The 26202-nt window shown below is 44.8% G+C and overlaps 1 protein-coding gene across 2 annotated transcripts in view; it reads left to right on the forward strand.

The window, feature by feature from the left end:
* The first annotated feature begins 4749 nt into the window (after positions 1-4749).
* LOC110505907 (synaptosomal-associated protein 25-B) overlaps positions 4750-26202 on the forward strand; it is a 76808-nt gene continuing 55355 nt past the window's right edge. For both annotated transcript variants that reach the window (XM_036962705.1, XM_036962704.1), the window contains exon 1: positions 4750-4851. The gene's annotated coding sequence lies outside the window, so the exon portion shown is untranslated. The remainder of the gene's footprint in view (positions 4852-26202) is intronic.

Below are 26202 nucleotides of genomic sequence, written 5' to 3' on the forward strand. Positions count from 1 at the left end.
AATTTAGGGAGTCTTGTTTTCAGATTAGCCTTGTTAAAATCCCCAGCTACAATGAATGCAGCCTCCGGATAAATGGTTTCCAGTTTGCAAAGAGTCAAATAAAGTTCATTCAGAGCCAACGATGTGTCTGCTTGGGGGGGGATATATACGGCTGTGATTATAATCAAAGATAATTCTCTTGGTAGATAATGCGGTCTACATTTGATTGTGAGGAATTCTAAATCAGGTGAACAGAAGGATTTGAGTTCCTGTATGTTTCTTTCATCACACCATGTCACGTTAGTCATAAGGCATACGCCCCCGCCCCTCTTCTTACCAGAAAGATGTTTGTTTCTGTCTGCGCGATGCGTGGAGAAACCTGTTGGCTGCACCGCCTCGGATAGCGTCTCTCCAGTAAGCCACGTTTCCGTGAAGCAAAGAACGTTACAGTCTCTGATGTCCCTCTGGAATGCTACCCTTGCTCGGATTTCATCAACCTTGTTGTCAAGAGACTGGACATTGGCAAGAAGAATGCTAGGGAATGGTGCACGGTGTGCCCGTCTCCGGAGTCTGACCAGAAGACCGCCTCGTTTCCCTCTTTTTCGGAGTCGTTTTTTTGGGTCGCTGCATGGGATCCACTCCATTGTCCTGTTTGTAAGGCAGAACACAGGATCCGCGTCGCGAAAAACATATTCTTGGTCGTACTGATGGTGAGTTGACGCTGATCTTATATTCAGTAGTTCTTCTCGTCTGTATGTAATGAAACCTAAGATGACCTGGGGTACTAATGTAAGAAATAACACGTAAAAAAACAAAAAACTGCATAGTTTCCTAGGAACGCGAAGCGAAGCCGCCATCTCTGTCGGCGCCGGAAGTAACCCACCCGCCTGATCACTCTGCCCGACCCTGAGCCTGCCCACCTGATCACTCTGCCTGACCCTGAACCCACCCGCCTGATCACTCTGCCTGACCCTGAGCCCACCCGCCTGATCACTCTGCCTGACCCTGAGCCCGCCTGCCGTCCTGTAACTTTGTCTCTATTGCTATATTAAACGTTGTTATTTCAACACGGATTGCATCTGGGTCTTATCATGATAGGTGGAGGATTGGTTCACCAGCCATATGACGCTTCAGTCTAACTGCGTGAAGGTTTGGTTCACCAGCCATATGACTCTTCAGTCTAACTGGGTGGAGGTTTGGTTCACCAGCCATATGACTCTTCAGTCTAACTGGGTGGAGGTTTGGTTCACCAGCCATATGACTCTTCATTCTAACTGGGTGGAGGTTTGGTTCACCAGCCATACGACGCTTCAGTCTAACTGGGTGGAGGTTTATACACAGTGGCAGCAGAAGACTGAGATTCTCGGTCTGTAAACAGTGGGCCTCTGCTTTCTCCGATACCCTCCTCTCGAACCAGGTCCTGCATGTACTGGGTCATGTTCTGTTAAGTATTTAACTTAGAATGGCTCTATGGAGGATGTTAGGTAACTCTCAGATAGACTAGATCAGCACCTCAGCCAAGGATCAAAGAACTAATTCTAATTCATACATTACATGCTCCCTCCTGGTCAGGTCGTTATTGTAAAAGAGAAATGTGTTCGCAATGACTTAGCTGGTTAAATAAGGTCAAACACAAACACATGCTAATGAGCCACAGCTGACAGATATTAAGTAGGTTTTATATTGGCTCATATTCATCGGGCATGTCACATGTCTAATAAACACTACATCAATATGAGATACAAGCTTAACATTTACAATACATTCACTCCTTGATCAAAACCCTTAGAATGACGGGAGTTTGTAGTGCACTATGTAGGGAACAGAGTGGAATGTGTGATACAGCCCTGGACTGTGTTAGTGATCATACCGCCCTGGACTGTGTTAGTGATCATACAGCCCTGGACTGTGTTAGTGATCATACCGCCCTGGACTGTGTTAGTGATCATACCGCCCTGGACTGTGTTAGTGATCATACAGCCCTGGACTGTGTTAGTGATCATACAGCCCTGGACTGTGTTAGTGATCATACAGCCCTGGACTGTGTTAGTGATCATACAGCCCTGGACTGTGTTAGTGATCATACCGCCCTGGACTGTGTTAGTGATCATACCGCCCTGGACTGTGTTAGTGATCATACAGCCCTGGACTGTGTTAGTGATCATACAGCCCTGGACTGTGTTAGTGATCATACAGCCCTGGACTGTGTTAGTGATCATACCGCCCTGGACTGTGTTAGTGATCGATGTTTCAGTATGTTATTCAGCAAAACCCTGTGAAATCACCATGGAGAAATACCTCCCAATGTTACTTGTAAAATCATGACAAATACACCATGGATTTTTTTATTTTTTACTAAGTGTCAGTGATCAATAAATAAATATTTTGTTGGAGCATCCTAGTCATCAATGGGACATATACGGCAATGAATGGAATATGCGTTTCCCGATTAGGGCGGAGTAACGAAAACCAGGCTTGAAAAGATATGAGACGTTTAGCTTTGGGTCAGGTATTCAGTTCAGGTGAAATGACAAGGCATTCTAAATATTTATCTAGAAGTCTTTCATTCAACTCCATCACATGCATGGATTAGTCTACTCCAGTACCTGTATGTCTTGCTCAACCAGAGTAAACAATACGCTGATGAAATATGACTGAGTCCATCAGGATATATGAGGTGCATTTAGATCAGATGGATAACCCGTGTGTACCTCTGAGTGAAGGTCATTTAGATCAGATGGATAACCTGTGTGTACCTCTGAGTGAAGGTCATTTAGATCAGATGGATAACCTGTGTGTACCTCTGAGTGAAGGTCAATCAGATCAGATGGCTGCCCAGGATCGCCGGGAAACAGGCAGATGTGTTTGTTTGTGTACGTAGATAGGAAACCCGCAAACACTGAAACACAGACTATTTCTCACTGCAATGTGTCTGTGAAACAGACTATTTCTCACTGCAATGTGTCTGTGAAACAGACTATTTCTCACTGCAATGTGTCTGTGAAACAGACTATTTCTCACTGCAATGTGTCTGTGAAACAGACTATTTCTCACTGCAATGTGAGAGAGGGAGAGAGAGGGAGAGAAGAGATGGAGAGGAGAGAGAGGGAGGGAGAGAAGAGAGAGGGATGAGAGAGAGGGAGGAAGAGAAGAGAGAGAGAGAAGAAAGAAAAAGAGAGGAAGAGAAGAGCGAGAGAGGGAGAGAAGAGAGTGGGGGAGAGAAGAGAGAGAGGGAGAGAAGAGAGTGGGGGAGAGAAGAGAGAGAGGGAGAGAAGAGCGAGCTGGAGTGAGAGAAAGAGAAAAGAGAGAGAGAGAGAGAGTGCTGGGTTCAGGGTACATCTATGCCTCCTGCTGTGAGTGACTCAGTGAGCCTCTCTGAAATGGATGAGTAGGTTCATCAGACAGACACAGAAGTTTACCATTACCAGGGCACAGTAGAACAGGTGGTAAACAAGTATTAAGACACTGATATCATACACTGAGACAATGAATTCTTTCGGTTTAGGCTGTTGATTCAAGTACTGGTTATTTCCATGGAAGCTAGATGGGCTTTCTCAACCTAGCTAGATATAGGGCTGTCTCAATATTATTTATAGTGTCCTTTCCTCATCTCCTCTTAGTGTCCTCCTCTTAGAGTTTCCTGCCCTCTTAGCTCTTAGTGTCTCCCATGCTCCATCCTTAAACTAGAATATCAGCTGTCTACGATTAGCCCGATTGATCCCATTGAAACACAGCACACATCAACATTAACAAGTCAACAAGTCCATCACACACACACACACACACACACACACACACACACACACACACACACACACACACACATATACTAATGTACAATATAACTGTCCTGCTAATTGGCAGAGTGATGGAAACCTGAGCATCATCAATCAACTGTCATGAGGGAGGGGAGAGAGAGAGAAAGAGAGAGAGAGAGAGAGAGAGAGAGAGATACAGAGAGAGATATACAGAGAGAGAGATACAGAGCGAGAGATACAGAGAGAGAGAGATACAGAGAGAGAGAGATACAGAGAGAGAGATACAGAGAGAGAGATACAGAGAGAGAGAGAGAGATACAGAGAGATATATACAGAGAGAGAGAGAGATACAGAGAGAGATAAAGAGAGAGAGATACAGAGAGAGATACAGAGAGAGAGATACAGAGAGAGAGATACAGAGAGAGATACAGAGAGAGATACAGAGAGAGAGATACAGAGAGAGAGATAAAAAGGGAAAGAGAGAGAGAGAGAATGAGAAAGATATAGAGAGAGAGAACGAGAAAGAGAGAGATAGAGACCTATTCATCTCTCCTTCGCTTTACTCTCTTACTGACTCTACAGCACTGGGCTAAAGAGACCTGCTTCTCTTCATGGAGACCAATAACGCCTGTCTAGAGGATGACAGAATCACAGAGCCAATCTCCAGCCGGTGGTTAACATGATGGGTCACAGGTACTCAAAACAGGAAGTTGCTTTTTTTGGACATGGCTTTTATCGTGAGCTGTCTGTATTATTTAGAATCTGTTACAAGTTCCCAACATCCCTACGAGTCTGACTACCTCCTCCACAAACAGCAGGGCAGTGTATATCAGTCACCTACCATTTAACTTTTTACCTGGTTATACTTTATTATCAGTAACCACTAATGCCTAAACGTCAAGCTGTGAGCCTCATCTACATTACGGGCTTGTGACGTCAGAGAGCGCAACCATCTTTGTTGAGGGTGGAGGCTGTCGCTTGCAGGCGGGGCGGAGTTTCCTCCGAGGGCAATCCTTTTGAAGCGAGGCAGCAGTAGGAACTAGAAGGTGGGGGTAGCACCAAGGAGACATTTTCCAGTCATAAACTGACGACGGTCCACTGAAAACAACTTCAGGTATGTTTCTGAACGATTCAGTTCAGTTGAGATAAAACATAATAGGTTATTTAATTAAAGAAAATAAGAGTTTATTTTTAATGGCTGAGCCAAGTTTCAAAACAGTGTGGTGTCGCCGATTATTTTGTAAATTAGGGTTTGTAAAGTCTATCTCAACCACTTTCAATATAGTATTCTTTAGTTTCGTCAAAATAAATTACTTTTACATCGGTATCAAATCCGATTATGTTGTTGTTAAGACAGAGTAAGGTTTTATCTTCGAGTAACGTCCCATTTTAATTCACCCGTGATAAAGCTGCTTATCAACGGTGTTACATGTTGCAATGAGCGCGCGGTACGAGGGTGGTCAATTTCAGAACCACGGACAGCGCTTGAGCGCTCATTCTAGAAACAGCCGGGTAAACCACAGGCTACGCTACAGAAACGTTGAGAGCATTAGTAAAGGTTTGTTTCTAGAAAAGCTGCACGAGATACCAATCGTGTGATTTGTTAGGGAGAAAAAAACATTTGCAAGCTAGACCTGTTTTTTTTTTATCGTTTATCTCACAGAAACTGGTCATTCAGCCTTTACCTCCTTTAGGTTGTTCTCTGAAAACAAATGTCAAGATGCTGTTTAAACATAATTGGTAAGATGGTGCGATATTGCTATTGACCTTTCTTTGTAATAATTTAGGTTCAAATGTTAGGTTATATGGAGATCAAGAATCAGTCTGTTTTGTTTAGTTTAGTGCACATGGCTGTGTAATGTCAAGCAGTTCTCAAGCAAAAGTGAATGTGACAATATTACATGAGTTATATGACATTTGCACCTAGTCCACCCACGCATGCTGCCAGAAGGTCACTCATGTCGCTGGACGAGAACATGTGTATCTTTATAAGGTTCAAAGAGGACAGCCTCCACCCATTAACAGGAAGTGATGATGATATAGTTTGGTCCGCCAACACAGGGACAGGAAGTGATGATGATATAGTTTGGTCCGCCAACACAGGGACAGGAAGTGATATAATTTAGTCCGCCAACACAGTGACAGGAAGTGATGATGATATAGTTTGGTCCGCCAACACAGGGACAGGAAGTGATGATGATATAGTTTGGTCCACCAACACAGGGATAGGAAGTGATATAGTTTAGTACGCCAACACATTGACAGGAAGTGATGATGATATAGTTTTGTCCGCCAACACAGGGACAGGAAGTGATGATGATATAGTTTGGTCCGCCAACACAGGGACAGGAAGTGATGATGATATAGTTTGGTCCGCCAACACAGGGACAGGAAGTGATGATGATATAGTTTGGTCCACCAACACAGGGACATGGAGTGATGAGGATATAGTTTGGTCCGCCAACACAGGGACAGGAAGTCATGATGATATAGTTTGGTCCGCCAACACAGGGACAGGAAGTGATGATGATATAGTTTGGTCCGCCAACACAGGGACAGGAAGTGATGATGATATAGTTTGGTCCACCAACACAGGGACATGGAGTGATGATAATATAGTTTGGTCCGCCAACACAGGGACAGGAAGTGATGATGATATAGATTGGTCCACCAACACAGGGACAGGAAGTGATGATGATATAGATTGGTCCGCCAACACAGGGACAGGAGGTGATGATGATCATACAGTTTGGTCCGCCAACACAGGGACAGGAAGTGATGATATAGTTTAGTCCGCCATCACAGGGACAGGACGTGATGATGATATAGTTTGGTCCGCCAACACAGGGACAGGAAGTGATGATGATATAGTTTGGTCCGCCAACACAGGGACAGGAAGTGATGATGATATAGTTTGGTCCGCCAACATGGGGACAGGAAGTGATGATGATATAGTTTGGTCCACTAAGACAGGGACAGGAAGTCATGATGATATAGTTTGGTCCGCCAACACAGGGACAGGAAGTGATGATGATATAGTTTGGTCCGCCAACACAGGGACAGGAAGTGATTATGATATTGTTTGGTCCACCAAGACAGGGACAGGAAGTGATGATGATATAGTTTGGTCCGCCAACACAGGGACAGGAAGTGATGAGGATATAGTTTGGTCCGCCAACACAGGGACAGGAAGTGATGATGATATAGTTTGGTCCACCAAGACAGGGACAGATAGTGATGATGATATAGTTTGGTCCGCCAACACAGGGACAGGAAGTGATGATAATATAGTTTGGTCCACCAACACAGAGACAGGAAGTGATGATGATATAGTTTGGTCCGCCAACACAGGGACATTGAGTGATGATGATATAGTTTAGTCCGCCAACATGGGGACAGGAAGTGATGATGATATAGTTTGGTCCACCAAGACAGGGACAGGAAGTGATGATGATATACTTTGGTCCACCAACACAGGGACAGGAAGTGATGATGATATACTTTGGTCCACCAACACAGGGACAGGAAGTGATGATGATATAGCCTATCTAATACAGAATATGTAATCGGAAACCCCAGTGGAAGAGGAGCTGGAAGGTTGCCAGGTTCCCTGTGCCGTCTCCCACTGCCAAGGGGATATCCTTCACACGTCTTAATAGTTTACATTGAGCCAAAAGGCCCAGAGCATTAACCCTGGGAGTCCAGTGTATTTCTGTATATGTGTGTCAGAGGAGACAACCTGCTCAGTCTGAGCTATCCACAACGAGGTAGAATACAATACAACATTTGCTTTATTAGTCCAATTACACAGATATTCTTTATTTATTGTTGTCATAGTACCCAACCTGACGCGCAACACACACATCACAGGCTGAGATCAACTGTTGCCGAGCAGTGCCCCTGGATCAAAGTGACTTGCTCAAGGGCACAGCGGCGGTAGGTAGTATACGGGATATGTAGGTAGGGAGATCAAAATGTGTTTGTTTCTAAAATCAGTGACTGTGTGGCCTACGATAGGCCTGTATAGTGCTGTTGCTTGAATACGCAGGATTCTATGTTATTGCCCAGGGTTTTGTCCTATGAAGAGGAAGCCTGCACTCTTCATCTCAGTCACACAAATAATGGGGAAGGAAAGCTGCTCGTAGAAAGCCTCAGACTCACCCGGGTCACATCCATTCATTGGGATGATGATGCTGAGGCACTTGATTATCTTTGCTGTGCACTATAGGCCTAGTTTTAATGGAAGCAGAGTCTAGCAGGGACTGGCAGACTGACTGACGTTTCAGCATGACCCCTGACCTCTTCCTGAGATACAGTTTTATAGGTAGAACTCCAGCAGCTTGACATCCACACTGATTTCACAGTTGATTCACTTCGTATTCAGTCTGGTTTAACCACACTGATCTCTCCCATTCATTGTTCTAACTCAGGATAATGAGACAGGAGCACTAGATTATTTCTGCTCCACTTTTAATGGGAAGCAGGGAAGGTCTGCCACACAGACATCTTTCTGAGATGGTGTGTAGGTTAAATGACAGTATGTTGAAGTTGTTCACGAGTGTGTATTTACAGGTGGAGAGTTGGCACATTCCTTGTTGTCCATGGCCTTAATGCGGCTTATGTAGCCTGGGTTTGGTCAAGCAGGGTGAGAACAGAACATAACAACAGGTGGTGACCTAGTGGCTGAGTTAGGCTGTGAGGATCACTCACTAACGCACAGAATGCGGGGGGTTCCAAAGTGGTGGCGTTTAGGCTAGCTCAGTGTAAAATATGCCCTTGTACTGATCTAGGATCAGCTTTACTGTCCCTAAATCCCAAACCCGCTAACCATTTGGGGGAGAAACATTCTTCATTGTAAGATTGTTAGTGTGAGTGTGTGTATCTAATTCTAAGTGTGTGGGTGTTAGTGTGAGTGTGTGTATCTAATTCTAAGTGTGTGGGTGTTAGTGTAAGTGTGTCTATCTAATTCTAAGTGTGTGGGTGTGAGTGTGTGTGTGTGTGTCTGTACAAGAGTGTGAGTATAGGCGTGATAGGTGGATATACAGAATAGGACTATATAAACACTGGTGGTAATATACTAGTAGTAATATATACATGTAAACAGGGATGAAAAGTGACTGGTAGCAGGACTATATAAATACTGATGGTAATATACTAGTGGTAATATATACATGTGACACGCCCTGACCATAGAGAGCCCTTGGGGTTCTCTATGGTGCAATAGGTCAGAGCGTGAATAGGGGATGTTCTGGTCTTGCATTTCTATGTTGGTGTGAGTATGGTTCCCAATTGGAGGCAGCTGATGATCGTTGCCTCTAATTGGGGGATCATACTTAGAGTGGTCCTTTTCCCACCTGCGTTTGTGGGATATTGTTTCATTTTGGTTTAGTGCTAAGTTGCTCTACGAACTGCACGGTCGTTTATTCTTTTTTGTTTTGAAGGTTCACTTTAATAAATATACGTGGAACTCTACTCACGCTGCGCCTTGGTCCGCTCATTATGTATACGACGAACGTGACAACATGTAAACAACAGTAATAGTGACCAATAACAGGATAAATAGATAGAAACAAATGGTAATAGAAATCAATAATCAATGAACAACAGCATAGTGGTAGTAATACATCTAATCAATAATCATTTTAGCAGCAGGGTAGGTGTGAGTGTGTGTATCTAATTCTAAGTGTGTGGGTGTTAGTGTGAGTGTGTGGTGTCACTAATGAGTGTGTGAGTGAGAGTTTCTGTGAGTGTGTGGCGTCACTAATGAGTGTGTGAGTGAGGGTGTGTGTGAGTGTGTATGCGTATGTGTTTGGCGTGAGTGAGGGTGACAGTGAGGGTGTGTGTGTGTGTGAGTGGGTAGTGACCTGTGGATGTACAAAGAGTCAGTCTGGCTAGTCTGTGGGAGAGGGAGAGCAGTGGTCTTCGCCATTTAACAGTATTATGGCCAGGAGATAGAAGCTGTTTAGGTCTCTGTTGGTCTGTACGTTGATGCACCGGTACCGCCTGCCTAATGGGAGCATGGAGAACAATCCCTGTTTTGGGTGGCTGGAGCCTTTGGTAATTTTTTAGACCTTTCTCAAACATTGCTTGGCATATATTGCCTGGATGGATGGGAGCTCACCCCCAGTGAAGCGCTGGGCCGTCCACACCACCCTCTGTAGGGCCTTCCGGTCAAGGGCGGTGCAGTTTCCATACCAGACAACCAGGCTCTCGATGGTGCAGCCGTAAAAGTTCCTGAGGATCCGAGGGGCCAAATTGTTTCAGCCTCCTGAGGGAGAAGAGGTGCCGTGCCTTCTTTCTAACTGTGTTGGTGTGAGAGGAAGTCCTCAGTGATGTGACAGAGAGGAACTAGAAGCTCTTGGCCCACTCCACTGCGGCCCCGTCGATGGGGATGTGCACCGCTCCACCATCAGCTCCTTGGTCTTGTTGATGTTGAGGTAGAGGTTGTTGTCTTGGCACCACACTGCCAGGTATCTGACCTCCTCCCTGTAGGGCTGTCTCATCACTGTTGGTGATCAGGCCTACCACCGTTGTGTTGTCAGCAAACTTGATAATGGTGTTTGAGTGGCCCACAGTCGTACGGGAGGGTGCTGAGCACCCTGTTGAGAGTCAGCATGGTAGAGTTGTTGTTGCCCAACCTCTCCACCTGGGGTAGTAAGAAAACAGACAAGCGTGAATGTAAGTGCAAGAAAAATTATGTAATATCTTGATCATGTCTGTGGGGGAAGAGGGGGGAAGAGTCATTCATGATTTATTGTAGTTAAAAAATATATATATTTAACCTTTACTTAACTAGGCAAGTCAGTTAAGAACAAATTATTATTTTACAATGACGGTCTACCCCGTCCAGACCCTCCCCTAACCCGGACGACGCTGGACCAATTGTGCGCCACCCTATGGAACTCTCGATCACGGTCCATTGTGATACAGCCCGGGATCGAACCAGGGTCTGTAGTGATGCCTCTAGCACTGAGATGAAGTGCCTCAGACCACTGCTCTGCTCGGGAGCGCTTGTATTGTAGAAGAGAGAAGAGAGAGATGTTGTTGACTTCCTGCATGACCACTGACAGTATACCAGAGTCAGCGGGATTATAACTATCTGTACTACTGTACTGTTCATGTCTCTATACACTCTTACGTTCAGCTGTCACCATAGGAGAACCCTTTGAATAATCATTTTCGGTTCCAGGTAGAACCTTTTTGGTTCCAGGTAGAACCTTTTTGGTTCCAGGTAGAACCACTTAAACAGAGGATTCTACATTGAACCCAAAATAGTTCTACTTGGAACCAAAGTGGGTTCTACCTGGAACCAAAGTGGGTTATCCTATGTGGACAGCAGAATAACTGTTTAAAAAAAAATTCTTAGAGTTTAGGAAAGGAGTATTCTGATCTTACCCCTGGAGGTCCAGAGTACTGCTAGTTTTCTGTTCTACCTGATAATTAATTGCAACCACCTGGTGTCCCAGGTCTAAATCCGTCCTTGATTAGCAGGGAACACTTTTAAAAAGCAGTGGAACTGGATTTGAGGTCCAGATTTGAATTTGAATGCTCTGTAGGCTGTTTTAATCAGTAAGAAATAGGTGAGATTATGTACACATCCACAAATATGAAAGTGTGCTCAGTCTGATTTTTTTGTGGAGGATGGGTATTAACAACATAGAGCTCTGTGGAGGATGGGTCTAACAACATAGAGCTCTGTGGAGGATGGGTATTAACATAGAGCTCTGTGGAGGATGGGTATTAACAGCATAGAGCTCTGTGGAGGATGGGTATTAACAACATAGAGCTCTGTGGAGGATGGGTATTAACATAGAGCTCTGTGGAGGATGGGTATTAACAACATAGAGCTCTGTGGAGGATGGGTATTAACAACATAGAGCTCTGTGGAGGATGGGTATTAACAACATAGAGCGCTGTAGAGGATGGGTATTAACATAGAGCTCTGTGGAGGATGGGTATTAACAACATAGAGCTCTGTGGAGGATGGGTATTAACAACATAGAGCTCTGTGGAGGATGGGTATTAACATAGAGTTCTGTGGAGGATGGGTATTAACAACATAGAGCTCTGTGGAGGATGGGTATTAACAACATAGAGCTCTGTGGAGGATGGGTATTAACAACATAGAGCTCTGTGGAGGATGGGTATTAACAACATAGAGCTCTGTGGAGGATGGGTATTAACAACATAGAGCTCTGTGGAGGATGGGTATTAACATAGAGCTCTGTGGAGGATGGGTATTAACAACATAGAGCTCTGTGGAGGATGGGTATTAACAACATAGAGCTCTGTGGAGGATGGGTATTAACAACATAGAGCTCTGTGGAGGATGGGTATTAACAACATAGAGCTCTGTGGAGGATGGGTATTAACAACATAGAGCTCTGTGGAGGATGGGTATTAACATAGAGCTCTGTGGAGGATGGGTATTAACATAGAGCTCTGTGGAGGATGGGTATTAACAACATATAGTAGCATACTGGCTAATGGCTTGGCATGTGTCAGGCTGTATGTATTCATGTGTGAGGGAGGGAGATAAAGGTCTGAGCATGTATGTCTGTGTGTGAGTGAGGGTGTATGTCTGTGTGTGCGTGAGGGTGTATGTCTGTGTGTGCGTGAGGGTGTATGTCTGTGTGTGCGTGAGGGTGTATGTCTGTGTGTGCGTGCGTGAGGGTGTATGTGTGTGTTTGTGTGTGTTCGTGTATGAGTTTGTTTGTGTGTGTTTGTGTGTGAGTTTGTTTGTGTGTGTTTGTGTGTGTTTGTGTATGAGTTTGTTTGTGTGTGTTTGTGTGTTTGTGCGTGAGGTAGTTTGTGTGTGTTTGTGTATGAGTTTGTTTGTGTGTGTTTGTGTGTGTGTGTTTGTGTGTGTTTGTGTGTTTGTGCGTGAGGTAGTTTGTGTGTGTTTGTGTGTGAGTTTGTTTGTGTGTGTTTGTGTGTTTGTGCGTGAGGTAGTTTGTGTGTGTTTGTGTATGAGTTTGTTTGTGTGTGTTTGTGTGTGTTTGTGTGTGTTTGTGTATGAGTTTGTTTGTGTGTGTTTGTGTGTTTGTGCGTGAGGTAGTTTCTGTGTGTTTGTGTGTGTTTGTGTATGAGTTTGTTTGTGTGTGTTTGTGTGTGTTTGTGCGTGAGGTAGTTTGTGTTTATGTGTGCGTGTACGTCCATCGTTGGGGAGAGAAACATCGAGTGACGGGGTTGGGGGTGAAGAGAGAGATAAAGCGTAGAAGATAAAGAGAGATAAAGTGAAAGAGTGTGTGTTATGCAAGTGTATGTGATTGGTGCGTTGCCTGGGGTGAGAGGGGAGAGGGGAGAGGGGAGAGAGGGGAGAGAGGGGAGATGGGAGATGAGGGAGAGGGGAAAGAGGGGGGAGAGGGGAGAGGGGAGAGAGGGGAGATGGGGGATGAGGGAGAGGGGAAAGAGGGGGGAGAGGGGAGAGGGGGGATGAGGGGAGAGGGGGGATGAGGGATGAGGGGAGAGGGGGGATGGGGGATGAGGGGAGAGGGGGGATGAGGGATGAGGGATGAGGGTAAAGAGGGGGGAGAGGGGGGAGAGGGGAGAGGGGAGAGGGGGGATGAGGGAGAGGGGGGATGAGGGATGAGGGAGAGGGGAAAGAGAGGGGGAGAGGGAGGGGGGATGAGGGGAGAGGGGGAAGAAGGTGGAGATGGGGATGGGGGGGGGGGGTGAGGGGAGGGGAGAAAGACAACCTGTAACTAAATTCAGAAAAATATTTAGCTCCAGATATATAGCAAAGGGCACGTATGAGGTGGGTGGGTTGGGGGGATGAGGGGGGTGAGGGGGGTGAGGGAGGATGAGGGAGGGGGGGTTGGGGTTAGAGAAGAGGGGTGGGTGGGGGAGGGGCTGTGAACAGGCCTACTCCACTAGATTAATACTGTGGGCTTTATCCTCTCTGAATGGGACACTGGCTTTAGTCCCGTAATCCCCTCTGGGAAAGATGATTGCTTTGAATATCCTGAATACTGCATTGACATCACAGGCCTTACCACTACACACACAGACACACACACAGACACACACACACACACACACACACACACAGAGAAACACAGACACACACACACACACACACACACACACACACACACACACACACACACACACACACACACACACACACACACACACACACCCACACACAGAAACACAGACACACACACACACACTCACACACACACACACACACACACACACACACAAACACAGACACACACAAAAGTTATATAATGAGGAAATGAGATCTGTCCATTTTGACATCGCATTTTAATGACTGTATTTAGTCGGTGAACAAGACAGTAGCGTCTCGTGTCACCGTGGTCAATTGATTCTTTGTGAAGCACATGCTTGAAGGCAAATTATATTTGCGCAATAATGCACAAAGGGGTGTGGCCAATATACCACGGCGAGGGGGATGTTCATAAGCACGACACAACGTGGAATGCCTGGAGACAGCCCTTAGACGTGGTATATCGGCCATACATCACAAACCACGTTATTATTGTTATTATAAACTGGTTATCAACGTAATAAGAGCAGTAAAAATAATTGTTTTGTCATACCCGTGGTATACTGTCTGATATACCACGGCTGTCAGCCAATCAGCATTCAGGGCTCGAACCTTCCAGTTTATAATTATAACTCTTCTCAGCTCACCTGAGAAGTTTTATTCGTTTTTTTTGTTCAGTGTCTCAACAAGGATCCATAATATTCCATGACGCCATATTATCACAGTGTGTGTTAGCACTAGCAGTGTGTTAGCACTGGCAGTGTGTTAGCACTAGCAGTGTGTTAGCACTGGCAGTGTGTTAGCACTGGCAGTGTGTTAGCACTGGCAGTGTGTTAGCACTAGCAGTGTGTTAGCACTAGCAGTGTGTTAGCACTAGCAGTGTGTTAGCACTGGCAGTGTGTTAGCACTAGCAGTGTGTTAGCACTAGCAGTGTGTGTGTGTGGTGTTGCTTTGTGTTGTTTGTAGTGTCGTGTTGTGTTATGTGTCACTTGTGTAGAGATGCACAGTCAGGGTTTCAGGTAAAATGGTGATGCACAAACAGACACATTCTCAACTGTGCATGGTAATGTACACCTGTAATGAGGCTAATAATGGCAAACGTGCCTAAACACACAAACACAAACACACACACACACAAACACAAACGCAATGTGTATTTTTTTATAAAGCGTGGAATAAAAATATATATATATATATATATATAATTAATAAATGATAAAAAATATTTAGCTCCAGATACATAGCAAGGGAAACATATGTATATAGATATTGTGTAGGCCTGTCTCACATTTGAATCTTCACTGTTTGCCGGACCGGGTTCAAACACATTCCGTTTTCCTGTATCTATTACTGTTATTACTGCAGCTTTGGGGTTATTACTGCTGCTCTAGGGGTTATTACTGCTGCTCTTGGGGTTATTACTGCTGCTCTAGGGGTTATTACTGCTTCTCTAGGGTTATTACTGCTGCTCTGGGGTTATTACTGCTGCTCTGGGGTTATTACTGCTGCTCTATGGTTATTACTGCTGCTCTAGGGTTATTACTGCTGCTCTGGGGTTATTACTGCTGCGCTATGGTTATTACTGCTGCTCTATGGTTATTACTGCTGCTCTGGGGTTATTACTGCTGCGCTAGGGTTATTACTGCTGCTCTAGGGTTATTACTGCTGCTCTAGGGTTATTACTGCGCCTCTCAGGTTATTACCGCTCTGTGGTTATTATTATAGCTCTACGGTTACTATTTTTGCTCTCGGGTTATTATTGCTGCTCCGGGGCTATTATTGCCGCTCTAGGGTTACTATTATTGCTCTCAGGTTATCATTACTGCTCCGGGGGTATTATTGCTGCTCCGGGGTTATTATTATTGTTGCTCTAGTGTTGTTATTACTGCTCTAGTGTTGTTATTTCTGCTCTAGGGTTATTATTACAGCTGTTATAGGGTTATTATTACTGCTCTAGGGTTATTATTATTGCTGCTCCGGGGTTATTATTATTGCTGCTCCGGGGTTATTATTATTGTTGCTCTAGTGTTGTTATTACTGCTCTAGGGTTATTATTACAGCTGTTATGGGGTTATTATTACTGCTCCAGTGTTGTTATTACTGCTCTAGTGTTGTTATTACTGCTCTAGTGTTGTTATTACAGATGTTATAGGGTTATTATTACAGCTGTTATAGGGTTATTATTACTGCTCTAAGGTTATTATTATTTCTGCTCTAGGGTTATTATTACAGCTGTTATAGGGTTATTATTACTGCTCCAGGGTTATTGTTACTGCTCTAGGGTTATTATTATTTCTGCTCTAGGGTTATTATTACAGCTGTTATAGGGTTATTATTACTGCTCTAGGGTTATTATTACAGCTGTTATATGGTTATTATTACTGCTCTAGTGTTGTTATTTCTGCTCTAATGTTGTTATTACTGCTCTAGGGTTATTATTACAGCTATTATAGGGTTATTATTACAGTTCTAGGGTTATTATTACAGCTCTAGGGTTATTATTACCGCTCTAGGGTTATTATTACTGCTCTAGTGTTGTTATTACTGCGCTAGGGTTATTATTACAGCTGTTATAGGGTTATTATTACTGCTCTGGGGTTATTATTACAGCTGTTATAGGGTTATTATTACTGCTCTAGTGTTGTTATTTCTGCTCTAGGGTTATTATTATTACTTGGATAACCTTATTCACTATTATGTATGGAATTATTTTAAATTCTTTATGCGGTGCGTACTGCACAGAACACCGGAGGAATTATTACTGAAGATTCGTGTTTGTTTATGTGTCAATTAATCCAGTAAGGGATGTGTTGCCAATTGCCAATTTAACATGAAAGCACACTTTCATTAATTACTTAATTCATGAATTCTCAAACATGTACTCACACACACGCACGCACATGCACACACACACACGCACGCACATGCACACACACACACACACACACACACACACACACACACACACACACACACACACGCTAGGTGCATGGTAATGAATTAACAAAAAAACTGAGCAACCTAAAATGCTATTTGGCCCTAAACACAGAGTACACAGTGGCAGAATACCTGACCACTGTGACTGACCCAAACTTAAGGAAAACTTTGACTATGTACAGACACAGTGAGCATAGCCTTGCTATTGATAAAGACCGCCATAGGCAGACCTGGCTCTCAAGAGAAGACAGACTATGTGCACACTGCCCACAAAATGAGGTGGAAACTGAGCTGCACTTCCTAACCTCCTGCCAAATGTATGACCATATTAGAGACACATATTTCCCTCAGATTACACAGATCCACAAAGAATTTGAAAACAAACCCAATTTTGATAAACTCCCATATCTACTGGGTGTAATACAAGATAACATTGCAGTCAGACGTATTTTGTCTTCTTCTTGTTGTGTCCCGTGTCTTTATATATATCTTTGTATATCTTTTTTCTTCGCATATATTTTACAAATATTTTTCTTAACCCCAACTTCAACATACTGTCCTGCAACCCGCCTCACCCAATGTGGTATGGATCTGCTATTTTACAGGATTCCTACCGCAAGCTCTGAACCTCTTCACCTGGATCACCGCAGCTAGCTGCTATACGATTCGCTTCTCCTGGCTAATGTCCCTGTCCCAAAGCAAGCACCAATTAGCCTGGAGCTAGCCTATGCTAAGCCCATCTCCCGGCTAGCTGAAGAGGACCATCAGCCACTCCTTGGGCTACAATACCTATTTCGCCAATTGGCCTGGACCCCTTTTATTGCCGATACGGAGCCCCGCCGATCTATCACGACTGGTCTACTGACGTAATCCGCCCAAGGTTTTTTTTTCATCTGGCTCCTTCGTTGCGACGTCCCCTGAATGCCCATCTGCCAGCCTGCTAGCCTGCTAGCCTGCTAGCCGCAGCCCGCTAGCTATCTAGAGCACACCGGACTGTTAGCTGTAGTGGCCCACCAGTCAATTTCTTGGGTACTATTCCTATTGTTCCAATTGGCCTGGACCCCTGCTGATCCAGCACGACTGGTCTGCCGACTTAACCGCACGAGGGGGCTACAACAACTGACTTCTTCCGTCGCGATGTCCCTCTAAGGCCCTTCTGCTAGCCTGCTAGCCACGGTCCTCTAGCTGTCTGAATCGCTGTGTCTCCAGCCCGTCCAGCTACTCATTGGACCCTATAATCACTCGGCTACGCACGTCTCTCCCTAATGTCAATATGCCTTATCCATTACTGTTTTGGTGTGTGATTATTTTCTTATTTCACTGTAGAGCCTCCAGCCCTTGCTCAATATGCCTCGGCTACCTCTTGTCTCACCCTCCACACATGTGACCTCACCTGGTTTAATTGATGTCTCTAGAGCCAATACCGCTCTCATCGTCACTCAATGCCTAGGTTTACCTCAACTGTATTTACATCCTACCATACATTTGTCTGTACCTTATGCATTGAATCTATTCTACCGCGCCCAGAAACCTGCTCCTTTTACTCTCTGTCCCGAAAGTACTAAACAACCAGTTCATATAGCCCTTAGCCGTACCTTTATCCTACTCCTCTGCTCCTCTGGTGATGTAGAGGTTGATCCCTGCAGTGCCTAGCTCCACTCCCATTCCCCAGGCCCTCTCATGTGTTGACTTCCGTAGCTGTAAAAGCCTTGGTTTCATGCATATTAACATTAGAAGCCTCCTCCCTAAGTTTGTTTTAGTCACTGCTTTAGCACACTCTACCAACCCGGATGTCCTAGCTGTGTCTGAATCCTGGCATAGGAAGGCCACCAAAAACCCTGAAATTTCTATCCCTAACTATAACATTTTCCTAAAAGATAGAACTGCCAAAGGGGGCGGATTATCCAGGTCTGTGCCAAAACAATTTGAGCTTCTACTTTTAAAAATCCACCTTTCCAGAAACAAGTCTCTCACTGTTCCACTTGCTATAGACCACCTTCTGCCCCCATCTGTGCCCTGGACACCATATGTGAATTGATTGCCCTCATCTATCTTCAGAACTCGTGCTGTTAGGTGACCTAAACTGGGACATGCTTGACACCCCGGCCATCCTACAATCTAAGCTCGATGCCCTCAATCTCACACAAATGATCAATGAACCTAACAGGTACAATCCCAAATCTGTAAACACAGGCACCCTCATAGATATCATCCTAACCAACCTGCCCTCCAAAATACACCTCTGCTGTCTTCAACCAGGATCTCAGCGATCACTGCCTCATTGTTTGCATCCGTAATGGGTCTGCGGTCAATCGACCACCATCACTGTCAAGTGCTCCCTAAAACACTTCAGCGTGCAGGCAATCCTAATCGACCTGGCCCGGGTATCCTGGAAGGATGTTGACCTAATTCCGTCAGTAGAAGATGCCTGTTTTTTCATTAAAAGTGCTTTCCTCACAATCTTATATACACAGGCAGTTAGGAAAGCAAAGGCAAGCATTTTCAAACAGAAATTTGCATCCTGCAGCACAAACTTCTGGGACACTGTAAAGTCCATGGAGAGTAAGATAACCTCCTCCCAGCTGCTCACTGCGCTGAGGCTTGGAAACACTTTCACCACCGATAAATCCACAATAATTAAGAATTTCAATAAGTATTTTTCTACGGCTGGCCATGCTTTCCACCTGGCCACCCCTACCCTGGTTAACACCCCTGTACCCCCCACAGCAACTTGCCCAGGCCTCCCCATTTCTCCTTCACCCAAATCCAGATTTCTGATGTTCTGAAAGAGCTGCAAAGTCTGGACCCCTACAAATCAGCAGGGTTAGACAATCTGGGCCCTCTCATTCTAAAATGATCAGCCGAAATTGTTGCAACCCCTATTGCTAGCCTGTTCAACCTCTCTTTCGTATCGTCTGAGATCCCCAAAGGTTGGAAAGTTTCTGCAGTCATCCCTCTCTTCAAAGGGGAGACACTAGACCCAAACTGCTATAGACCTATATCTATCCTACCCTGCCTTTCTAAGGTCTTCGAAAGCCAAGTTAACAAACAGATCACAGACCATTTTGAATCCCACCGTACCTTCTCCGCTATGCAATCTGGTTTCCGAGCTGGTCATGGGTGCACCTCAGCCACGCTCAAGGTCCTAAACGATATCCTAACTGCCATCGATAATAGACATTTCTGTGCAGCTGTATTCATCGACCTGGCCAAGGCTTTCGACTCTGTCAATCACCACATTCTTATCGGCAGACTCAACAGCCTTGGTATCTGAAATGAGTGCCTCGCCTGGTTCACCACCTACTTCTCAGACAGAGTTCAATGTTTCAAATCGGAGGGTCTGTTGTCCGGACCTCTGGCAGTCTCTATGGGGGTGCCACAGGGTTCAATTCTCGCGCCGACTCTTTTCTCTGTATACATCAATGAAGTCGCTCATGCTGCTGGTGATTCTCTGATCCACCTCTACGCAGACGACACCATTCGGTATACTTCTGACCCTTCTTTGGACATTGTGTTAACTGACCTACAGACGAATTTCAAAGCCATACAACTCTCCTTCCGTTGCCTCGAACTGCTCTTAAATGTAAGTAAAACTAAATGCATGCTCTTCAACCAATCGCTGCCCGCACCTGCCCGCCCGTCCAGCATCACTACTATGGACGGTTCTGACTTAGAATATGTGGGCAACTACAAATACCTAGGTGTCTGATTAGACTGTAAACTCTCCTTCCAGACTCACATTAAGCATCTCCAATCCAAAATTAAATCTAGAATCAGCTTCCTATTTCGCAACAAAGCATCCTTCACTCATGCCGCCAAACATACCCTCGTAAAACTGACTATCCTGCCGATCCTTGACTTTGCCGATGTCATTTACAAAATAGCCTCCAACACTCTACTCAGCAAATGTGATGCAGTCTATCACAGTGCCATCCATTTTGTCACCAAAGCCCCATATACTACCCACCACTGCGACCTGTATGCTCTCGTTGGCTGGCCCTCGCTTCATGCTCGTCGCCAAACCCGCTGGCTTCAGGTCGTCTACAAGCCTCTGCTAGGTAAAGCCCCACCTTATCTCAGCTCACCGGTCACCATAGCAGCACCCACCCGTAGCACATGCTCCAGTAAGTACATTTCACTGGTCACCCCCAAAGCAAATTCCTCCTTTGGCTGCCTTTCCTTCCAGTTCTCTGCTGCCAATGACTGGAACGAATTGCAAAAATCACTGAAACTGGAGACCCATATCTCCCTCACTAACTTCAAGCACCAGCTGTCAGAGCAGCTCACAGATCACTGCACCTGTACATAGCCCATCTGTAAACAGCCCATCCAACTTCCTCATATTTTTTATTTAATTTTGTTTTGCTCCTTTGCACCCCAGTATCTGTACTTGCACATTCATATTTTGCACATCAATCTATCACTCCAGTGTTTAATTACTATAGTGTAATTATTTCGCCACTATGGCCTATTTATTGCCTAACTCCCTTATCTTGCCTCATTTGCACACACTGTATATAGACATTTTCTCTATTGTGTTATTGACTGTATGTTTTGTTTATTCCATGTATTGTTGATTGTGTCGCACTGCTTTGCTTTATCTTGGCCAGGTCGCAGTTGTAAATGAGAACTTGTTCTCAACTGGCGTTCCTGGTTAAATAAAGGTGAAATAAAATTTAAAAAATGCCACAGTGTGCCATCACATCAGCAAGATTTGTGACCTGTTGCCACATGAAAAGGGCAACTAGTGAAGAACAAACACCATTGTATTTATTTTACCTTTTGTACTTCAACTATTTGCACATTGTTACAGCAATGTATATATACATAATATGACATTTGAAATGTCTTTATTATTTGGGAACTTCTGTGAGAGTAATGTTTACTGTTAATTCTTATTGTTTATTTCACTTTCATGTATTATCTACTTCACTTGCTTTGGCAATGTTAACATGTCTGCCATGCCAATAAAGCCGTTGAATTAAATTGAGAGAGAGAAAGGGATATAGAATGCTGTGGCTGCACCTACTTCCCCTTCTCAGAGCCTCTAATGGGTTCCTGCCCTCCATCTTTGTCAGATTGCTTCAAATATTTAGCAGGCGAGTGCAAGCTAGGGGAGGGAGGGGTATGGCTGGCTAGCGTTGTGTTCATGTTCTCTCCTATACTATGTGTCTGGATGCCCAGAAACAGGACCGTCTGGGGGTGAGGGGCAAAATCAAACATGGAAGAGTATCAGAGTTGACGTGCAACAAGGCATGGTGGCCTACATACAGTACTCACTGAGAAATAGCTTGAAGTTCAGACTGCCAAGCAGTGGATACACACACACACATGTTGGATGTCCTGTTTCTCTACAGTAGGTCTCTGTGGGTTGACTTCCTGTTTGACTACAGCAGGTCTCTGTGGGTTGACTTCCTGTTTCCCTACAGCAGGTCTCTATGGGTTGATGGGTGTATTTATGCCCTGGGTAAAGCATCTTTAGTATAGTGTAGATGATGTAAACCTCCAGGACCAGAGGCCAGGGTGAACAGGTAATTTACCCAGCATTGTCAAGCTAAAACAGGGAAAGGGCCTTCCCCTAACTTTTGCAACAAAGCTGGAGGCACAGAATCATCTAGAATGTCATTGTATGCTGTAGCATTAACATTTCCCTTCACTGGATCTAAGGTGCCTAGTCCGAACCATGAAAAACAGCCCCAAACCATTATTCCTCCTCCACCAAAAATTACAGTTGGCAATATGCGTTCGGCAGTTTGCATTCTCCTGGCATCCGCCAAACCCAGGTTTCCACTCCCCCAGATTCCAATGGCATTATGTCACTCCAGCTGATGCTTGGCATTGCACATGGTGATCTTAGGCTGCCCGTCGATGGAAACCCATTCCGTGTAGCTCCTGATGAACAGCTATTGTGCTGATGTTGCTTTCAGAGGCAGTTGGAACTTGGTAGTGAGTGTTGCAACCGAGGAAATACTATTTTTACGCACTATGCAGATCTGCAATGGGCGGTCCCATTCTGTGAACTTGTGTGGCCTACCACTTCACGGCTGAGCTGTTGTTAATCCTAGAGGTTTCCACTTCACAAGAACAGCACTTACAGTTGACCGGGGCAGTTCTAGCAGGGCGACATTTGATGAACTGACTTCTTGAAAAGGTGGTATCCTATGACGTTGTCATGTTGAAAGTCATTGAGCTCCTTAGTAAGGCCATTCTACTGCCAATGTTTGTCTATGGAGATTGCATGGCTGTGTGCTCGTATTTATACACCTGTCAGCAACGGGGGTGAAATAGCCGAATCCACTCATTTGAATATATTTTATAGTTTAGATTATTCAAAGTAGCCACACTTTGCCTTGATGACAGCTTTGCACACACTTGGCATTCTCTCAACCAGCTTCACCTGGAATGCTTTTCCAACAGTCTTGAAGGAGTTCCCACATATGCTGAGCACTTGTTGGCTGCTTTTCCTTCACACTGCGGTCCAACTCATCCCAAACCATCTCAACGGGGATGAGGTCAGGTGGTTGTGTCGACCAGGTCATCTGATGCAGCACTCAATCACTCTCCTTCTTGGTCAAATATCCCTTGCACAGTCTGGAGGTCTGTTGGGTCATTGTCCTGTTGAAAAACAGGACAATGCACACTAAGGCACACTAAGCGGAAAGCGGAAGGCAACACTAAGCGGAAACCAGATGGGATGACGTATCGCTGCAGAATGCTTTGGTAGACATGCTGTATAAGTGTGCCTTGAATTCTAAAAAAATCACACACAGTGTCACCAGCAAAGCACCCCCACACCATCACACCTCTTCCTCCATGCTTCACGGTGGGAACTACCCATGCAGAGATCATCCGTTCACTTACTCTGCATCCCTCAAAGTAACAACGGTTGGAACCAAAAATCTTACATTTGGACTCATCAGACCAAAGGACAGATTTCTACCGGTCTAATGTCCATTGCTCGTGTTCCTTGGCCCAAGCAAGTCTATTCTTCTTATTGGTGTCCTTTAGTAGTTGTTTCTTTGCAGCAATTCGACCAAGAAGGTCTGATTCATGCCGTCTCCTCTGAACAGTTGATGTTGAGATGTGTCTGTTACTTGAACTCTGTGAAGCATTTATTTGGGCTGCAATTTCTGAGCCTGGTAACTCTAATGAACTTATCTTCTGCAGCAGAGGTAACTCTGGGTCTTTCTTTCCTGTGGCGGTCCTCATGAGAGCCAGTTTCATCATTGCTCTTAATGATTTTTGTGACTGAACTTGAAGAAACGTTCAAAGTTCTTGAAATGTTCATTATTGACTGACCCGTCATGTCTTAAAGTAATGATGGACTTTCTCTTTGATTATTTGAGCTGTTCTTGCTACAATATAGACTTTGGTATTTTTACCAAACAGGGCTATCTTCTGTATACCCCCTACCTTGTCACAGCACAAGAAGATTGGCTCAAACGCATTAAGAAGGAAAGAGATTCCACAAATTACATTTTAACAAGGCACACCTGTTAATTGAAATGCATTCCAGGTGACTACCTCTTGAAGCTGGTTGAGAGAATGCCAAGCGTGTGCATAGCTGTCATCAAGGCAAAGGGGTCGCTTCTTTGAAGAATCTCAAATATAAAATATATTTTGATTTGTTGAACACTTTTTTTGGTTACTACATGATTCCATATGTGTTATTTCATAGTTTTGATGTCTTCACTATTATTCTACAATGTAGAAAATAGTAAAAATAAAAAAAAGACAAGCCCTTGAATGAGTAGGTGTGTCCAAACTTTTGACTGGTGCTATACACATCATCGGCTACAAAATACTATTTCCAGTGGCACACTGACTCACCTCATGATGAAGATGAAGTCACGGTGATGGTTGATGCGCTCGTCTTGGCAAAAGCCTATCTCTAAATGGGGGAGGGGGGTAGGGGGGGGGGGGGGGAGTGCTTTTTCGTCAACAGTAAATTTACCACGCATCGAATTGCATCTTGGTCCTATGATTTCTTAATCCGGACCTGTGTGTACAACATTTACTGGGAGCATGCATGTGAGCAAGCGTTCGTCAGAGTATACGAGTGAATGTGAGTGTACCGCTGACCGTACATCCAGGATGCATTGTCCCACAGCGGCAGATCCAGGACAGTGGCTAGCATGTGCAGAGGCTAGGTCACGTCTCAGTGAACACGTGTGTGTTGGAACGTGTCTGTGTGTAGGTCACATCTTCACGGCCCGGAATTTGAGTTTTTCTTTTGAGACATGTCACCCGCACACACACATAGACACACACACACACACACACACACACACACATAGACACACACACACATAGACACACACACACACACACACACACACACACACACACACACACACACACACACACACACACATAGACACACACACACATAGACACACACACACACATAGACACACACACACACACACACACACACACACATAGACACACACACACATAGACACACACACACACATAGACACACACACACACACACACACACACACATAGACACACACACACATAGACACACACACACACATAGACACACACACACATAGACACACACACACACACACACACACATAGACACACACACACATAGACACACACACACATAGACACACACACACATAGACACACACACACACACACACACACACATGACTTCAATGAAAACGAACACTGACACATGGTTATATTAACAATATGGCACTTCTAATGTTGCCTACTTCTGCTCAGCTAATAACCCAACCACGGAACATAATGGACTAAACGTTTATACACTACGACAATACTGGTGAAATGAAGAACCTTTATCTGCAATGTGTGTGTGTATGTGTGTGTGTGTGTGTGTGTGTGTGTGTGTGTGTGTGTGTGTGTGTGTGTGTGTGTGTGTGCGTGTGCTGGTGTGTGTGTGTGTGTGTGTGCGCCGGCGTGTGTGTGTTTGTGTGTGTGTGTGTGTATGTCTGTGTGTGTGTGTGTGTGTGTGTGTGTGCGTGCGTGCGTGCGCCGGCGTGTGTGTGTGTGTGTGTGCGTGCGTGCGTGCGTGCGCCCCGGCGTGTGTGTGTGTGTGTGTGTGTGTGTGTGTGTGTGTGTGTGTGTGTGTGTGTGTGTGTATGTGTGTGTGTGTGTGTGTGTGTGTGTGTGTGTGTGTGTGTGTGTGTGTGTGTGTGTGTGTGTGTGTACAGATAAGAAGTAGATGGAGAAGCAGATCTATAGAAGGTAACGCTGTAGGAAACACCCAAACTCACCAGGCCAACACCATGCCTCTGCTACTGACAGATGATTTAACATACACCCCATAGCTACACATCCACTGGGTTGAAATATACCAGTACGTTAAATACCAAAAAGTGATTTATGTTAAGCATGATTTATATTTATTTTCACCGGGTAAAGCATGAGTAATGAGAACATTCTCATTTAGGGATATGTTCAGTTTTGTTGGTTTCATATAAAGACATTGCTGTGTGTATTGTCACACACGCCATACACACACCATACACACAC

Source organism: Oncorhynchus mykiss, chromosome 25 (genome assembly GCF_013265735.2).
Source record: "Oncorhynchus mykiss isolate Arlee chromosome 25, USDA_OmykA_1.1, whole genome shotgun sequence".
NCBI lineage: Eukaryota > Metazoa > Chordata > Actinopteri > Salmoniformes > Salmonidae > Oncorhynchus > Oncorhynchus mykiss.